The sequence below is a fragment of the Triticum aestivum genome, chromosome 2B (genome assembly GCF_018294505.1).
Source record: "Triticum aestivum cultivar Chinese Spring chromosome 2B, IWGSC CS RefSeq v2.1, whole genome shotgun sequence".
Classification (NCBI taxonomy): domain Eukaryota; kingdom Viridiplantae; phylum Streptophyta; class Magnoliopsida; order Poales; family Poaceae; genus Triticum; species Triticum aestivum.
The window spans coordinates 538081196-538087556 of NC_057798.1; positions in this window are offsets into that span (position 1 = coordinate 538081196).

The window sequence follows — 6361 nt, forward strand, 5'->3', positions numbered from 1 at the left end:
TGCTTTCTTCATGACTTATACATGTTCCTGTAACTATGAGAAATATGCAACTCCAGTTTACCGGAGGAACACTTTGGGTACTACCAAACGTCACAACGTAACTGGGTGATTATAAAGGAGTACTGCAGGTGTCTCCGAAGGTACATGTTGAGTTGGCGTATTTCGAGATTAGGTTTTGTCACTCCGATTGTCGGAGAGGTATCTCTGGGCCCTCTCGGTAATGCACATCATTATAAGCCTTGCAAGCAATGTGACCAAATGAGTTGGTTACGGGATGATGCATTACGGAACGAGTAAAGAGACTTGCCGGTAACGAGATTGAACTAGGTATTGGATACCGACGATCAAATCTCAGGCAAGTAACATACCGATGACAAAGGGAACAACATATATTGTTATGCGGTTTGACCGATAAAGATCTTCGTAGAATATGTAGGAACCAATATGGGCATCCAGGTCCCGCTATTGGTAATTGACCGAGAATGGTTCTAGGTCATGTCTACATAGTTCTCGAACCCGTAGGGTCCGCACGCTTAACGTTACGATGATAGTTTTATTATGAGTTTATAAGTTTTGATGTACCGAAGTTTGTTCGGAGTCCCGGATGTGATCACGGACATGATGAGGAGTCTCGAAATGGTCGAGACATAAAGATTGATATATTGGAAGCCTATGTTTGGACATCGGAAAGGTTCCGGGTGAAATCGGGATTTTACCGGAACACGGGGGGGTTACCGGAACCCTCCCGGGGGTTAATGGGCCTTAGTGGGCCATGAGGGAGAAGAGGAGGGCCGGCCAGGGTAGGCCGCGCGCCCCCTCCCCCCCTAGTCCGAATAGGACAAGGAAGGGGGGGGCGGCGCCCCCCTTTCCTCTTTCCCCTCCCCCCTTTCCTTCTCCACCAAGGCAAGAGGGGGGGAGTCATACTTCCGGTGGGAGTAGGACTCCTCCAGGTGCACCCCAAGGGGGCCGGCCGCACCTCCCCCTCCCTCATTTATATACGGGGGCAGGGGGGCACCCCATAACACACAAGTTGATCTACGGATCGTTCCTTAGCTGTGTGCGGTGCCCCCCTCCACCACATTCCACCTCAGTCATATCGTCGCGGAGTTTAGGCGAAGCCCTGCGCCGGTAGAGCATCATCATCGTCACCACGCCGTCGTGCTGACGGAACTCATCCCCAAAGCTTTGCTGGATCGGAGCCCGGGGATCGTCATCGAGCTGAACGTGTGCTGAACTCGGAGGTGCCGTACGTTCGGTGCTTGGATCGGTCGGATCGTGAAGACGTACGACTACATCAACCGCGTTGTCATAACGCTTCCGCTTACGGTCTACGAGGGTACGTGGACGGACACTCTCCCCTCTCGTTGCTATGCCATCACCATGATCTTGCGTGTACGTAGGAAATTTTTTGAAATTACTACGTTCCCCAACAGTGGCATCCGAGCCTAGGTTTTATGCGTTGATGTTATATGCACAAGTAGAACACAAGTGAGTTGTGGGCAATATAAGTCATACTGCTTACCAGCGTGTCATACTTTGGTTCAGCGGCATTGTGAGATGAAGCGGCCCGGACCGACATTACGCATACGCTTACGCGAGACTGGTTTCACCGCTACGAGCACTCGTTGCTTAAAGGTGATCGGCGGGTGTCTGTCTCTCGAGTGTGGCTATACCCGGTCCTTGCGAAGGTTAAAACAGCACCAACTTGACAAACTATCGTTGTGGTTTTGATGCGTAGGTAAGAACGGTTCTTGCTAAGCCCGTAGCAGCCACGTAAAAATTGCAACAACAAAATAGAGGATGTCTAACTTATTTTTGCAGGGCATGTTGTGATGTGATATGGTCAAGACGTGATGCTATATTTTATTGTATGAGATGATCATGTTTTGTAACCGAAGTTATCGGCAACTGGCAGGAGCCATATGGTTGTCGCTTTATTGTATGAAATGCAAACGCCCTGTAATTGCTTTACTTTATCACTAAGCGGTAGTGATAGTCGTAGAAGCAATAGATGGCGTAACGACAACGATGCTACGATGGAGATCAAGGTGTTGCGCCGGTGACGATGGTGATCACAACGGTGCTTCGAAGATGGAGATCACAAGCACAAGATGATGATGGCCATATCATATCACTTATATTGATTGCATGTGATGTTTATCCTTTATGCATCTTATCTTGCTTTGATTGACGGTAGCATTTTAAGATGATCTCTCACTTAATAATCAAGAAGTGTTCTCCCTGAGTATGCACCATTGCGAAAGTTCTTCGTGCTGAGACACCACGTGATGATCGGGTGTGATAGGCTCTACGTTCAAATACAACAGGTGCAAAACAGTTGCACACGTGGAATACTTAGGTCATACTTGACGAGCCTAGCATATACAGATATGGCCTCGGAACACGGAGACCGAAAGGTCGAACGTGAATCATATAGTAGATATGATCAACATAGTGATGTTCACCATTGAAACTACTCCATCTCACGTGATGATCGGACATGGTTTAGTTGATTTGGATCACGTGATCACTTAGATGACTAGAGAGATGTCTGTCTAAGTGGGAGTTCTTAAGTAATATGATTAATTGAACTTAAATTTATCATGAACTTGGTACCTGATAGTATTTTGCTTGTCTATGTTTGTTTGTAGATAGATGGCTCGTGCTGTCGTTCCGTTAAATTTTAATGCGTTCCTTGAGAAAGCAAAGTTGAAAGATGATGGTAGCAATTACACGGACTGGGTCCGTAACCTGAGGATTATCCTCATTGCTGCACAGAAAAGTTACGTCCTGGAAGCACCGCTGGGTGCCAGGCCTGCTGCTGATGCAACTGACGATGTTAAGAACGTCTGGCAGAGCAAAGCTGATGACTACTCGATAGTTCAGTGTGCCATGCTTTACGGCTTAGAATCGGGTCTTCAACGACGTTTTGAACGTCATGGAGCATATGAGATGTTTCAGGAGTTGAAGTTAATATTTCAAGCAAATGCCCGGATTGAGAGATATGAAGTCTCCAATAAGTTCTATAGCTGCAAGATGGAGGAGAATAGTTCTGTCAGTGAACACATACTCAAAATGTCTGGGTATAATAATCACTTGATTCAACTGGGAGTTAATCTTCCTGATGATAGTGTCATTGACAGAATTCTTCAATCACTGTCGCCAAGCTACAAGAGCTTCGTGATGAACTATAATATGCAAGGGATGGACAAGACTATTCCTGAGCTCTTCGCAATGCTAAAAGCCGCGGAGGTAGAAATCAAGAAGGAGCATCAAGTGTTGATGGTTAACAAGACCACCAGTTTCAAGAAAAAGGGCAAAGGGAAGAAGAAGGGGAACTTCAAGAAGAACAGCAAACAAGTTGCTGCTCAAGAGAAGAAACCCAAGTCTGGACCTAAGCCTAAGACTGAGTGCTTCTACTGCAAGCAGACTGGACACTGGAAGCGGAACTGCCCCAAGTATTTGGCGGATAAGAAGGATGGCAAAGTGAACAAAGGTATATGTGATATACATGTTATTGATGTGTACCTTACTAATGCTCGCAGTAGTACCTGGGTATTTGATACTGGTTCTGTTGCTAATATTTGCAACTCGAAACAGGGACTACGGATTAAGCGAAGATTGGCTAAGAACGAGGTGACGATGCGGTGGGAAATGGTTCCAAATTCTATGTGATCGCGGTCGGCACGCTACCTCTACATCTACCATCGGGATTAGTTTTAGACCTAAATAATTGTTATTTGGTGCCAGCGTTGAGCATGAACATTATATCTGGATCTTGTTTGATGCGAGACGGTTATTCATTTAAGTTATAGAATAATGGTTGTTCTATTTATATGAGTAATATCTTTTATGGTCATGCACCCTTGAAGAGTGGTCTATTTTTATTGAATCTTGATAGTAGTGATACACATATTCATAGTGTTGAAACCAAAAGATGTAGAGTTGATAATGATAGTGCAACTTATTTGTGGCACTGCCGTTTAGGTCATATCGGTGTAAAGCGCATGAAGAAACTCCATACTGATGGGCTTTTGGAATCACTTGATTATGAATCACTTGGTACTTGCGAACCGTGCCTCATGGGCAAGATGACTAAAACGCCGTTCTCCGGAACTATGGAGCGAGCAACTGATTTGTTGGAAATCATACATACTGATGTTTGTGGTCCAATGAATGTTGAGGCTCGCGGCGGGTATCGTTATTTTCTCACATTCACAGATGATTTGAGCATATATGGGTATATCTACTTAATGAAACACAAGTCTGAAACATTTGAAAAGTTCAAAGAATTTCAGAGTGAAGTGGAAAATCATCGTAACAAGAAAATAAAATTTCTACGATCTGATCGTGGAGGAGAATATTTGAGTTACGACTTTGGTTTACATTTGAAACAATGCGGAATAGTTTCGCAACTCACGCCACCCGGAACACCACAACGAAATGGTGTGTCCAAACATCGTAATCGTACTTTACTAGATATGGTGCGATCTATGATGTCTCTTACTGATTTACCGCTATCGTTTTGGGATTATGCTTTAGAGACGGCCGCATTCACGTTAAATAGGGCACCATCAAAATCCATTGAGACGACGCCTCATGAATTGTGGTTTGGCAAGAAACCAAAGTTGTCGTTTCTTAAAGTTTGGGGCTGCGATGCTTATGTGAAGAAACTTCAACCAGATAAGCTCGAACCCAAACCGGAGAAATGTGTCTTCATAGGATACCCAAAAGAGACTGTTGGGTACACCTTCTATCACAGATCTGAAGGCAAGATTTTCGTTGCAAAATTCGGATCCTTTCTAGAGAAGGAGTTTCTCTCGAAAGAAGTGAGTGGGAGGAAGGTAGAACTTGATGAGGTAACTGTACCTGCTCCCTTATTGGAAAGTAGTTCATCACAAGAACCAGTTCCTATGACAACTACACCAATCAGTGAGGAAGCTAATGATATTGATCATGAAACTTCAGATCAAGTTTCTACTGAACCTCGTAGGTCTACCAGAGTAAGATCCGCACCAGAGTGGTATGGTAATCCTATTCTGGAAGTCATGTTACTTGACCATGATGAACCTATGAACTATGAGGAAGTGATGATGAGCCCAGATTCCGCAAAATGGCTAGAGGCCATGAAATCTGAGATGGGATCCATGTACGAAAACAAAGTATGGACTTTGGTTGACTTGCCCGATGATCAGCAAGCCATTGAGAATAAATGGATCTTTAAGAAGAAGACTGACGCTGATGGTAATATAACTGTCTATAAAGCTCGACTTGTTGCGAAAGGTTTTCGACAAGTTCAAGGGGTTGACTACGATGAGACTTTCTCACCCGTAGCGATGCTTAAGTCTGTCTGAATCATGTTAGCTATTGCTGCATTTCATGATTATGAAATTTGGCAAATGGATGTCAAAACTGCATTCTTGAATGGATTTCTGGAAGAAGAGTTGTATATGATGCAACCAGAAGGTTTTATTAATCCAAAAGGTGCTAACAAAGTGTGCAAGCTCCAGCGATCCATTTATGGACTGGTGCAAGCATCTCGGAGTTGGAATAAACGTTTTGATAGTGCGATCAAAGCATATGGTTTTATACAGACTTTTGGAGAAGCCTGTATTTACATGAAAGTGAGTGGGAGCTCTATAGCAATTCTGATTTTATATGTAGATAACATATTATTAATTGGAAATGATATAGAATTTCTGGATAGCATAAAGGGATACTTGAATAAAAGTTTTTCAATGAAAGACCTCGGTGAAGCTGCTTACATATTGGGCATCAAGATCTATAGAGATAGATCAAGACGCTTAATAGGACTTTCACAAAGCACATACCTTGACAAAATTTTGAAAAAGTTCAAAATGGATCAGGCAAAGAAAGGTTTCTTGCCTGTGCTACAAGGTGTGAAGTTGAGTCAAACTCAATGCCCGACCACAGCAGAAGATAGAGAGAAAATGAAAGATGTTCCCTATGCTTCAGCCATAGGCTCTATCATGTATGCAATGCTGTGTACTAGACCTGACGTATGCTTAGCAATAAGCTTGGCAGGAAGGTACCAAAGTAATCCAGGAATGGATCACTGGACAGCGGTCAAGAACATCCTGAAATACCTGAAAAGGACTAAGGATATGTTTCTCGTATATGGAGGTGACAAAGAGCTAGTCGTAAATGGTTACGTTGATGCAAGCTTTGACACTGATCCGGACGATTCTAAATCGCAAACCGGATACGTGTTTTTATTAAATGGTGGAGCTGTAAGTTGGTGCAGTTCTAAACAAAGCATCGTGGCGGGATCTACATGTGAAGCGGAGTACATAGCTGCTTATGAAGCAGCAAATGAAGGAGTCTGGATGAAGGAGTTCAT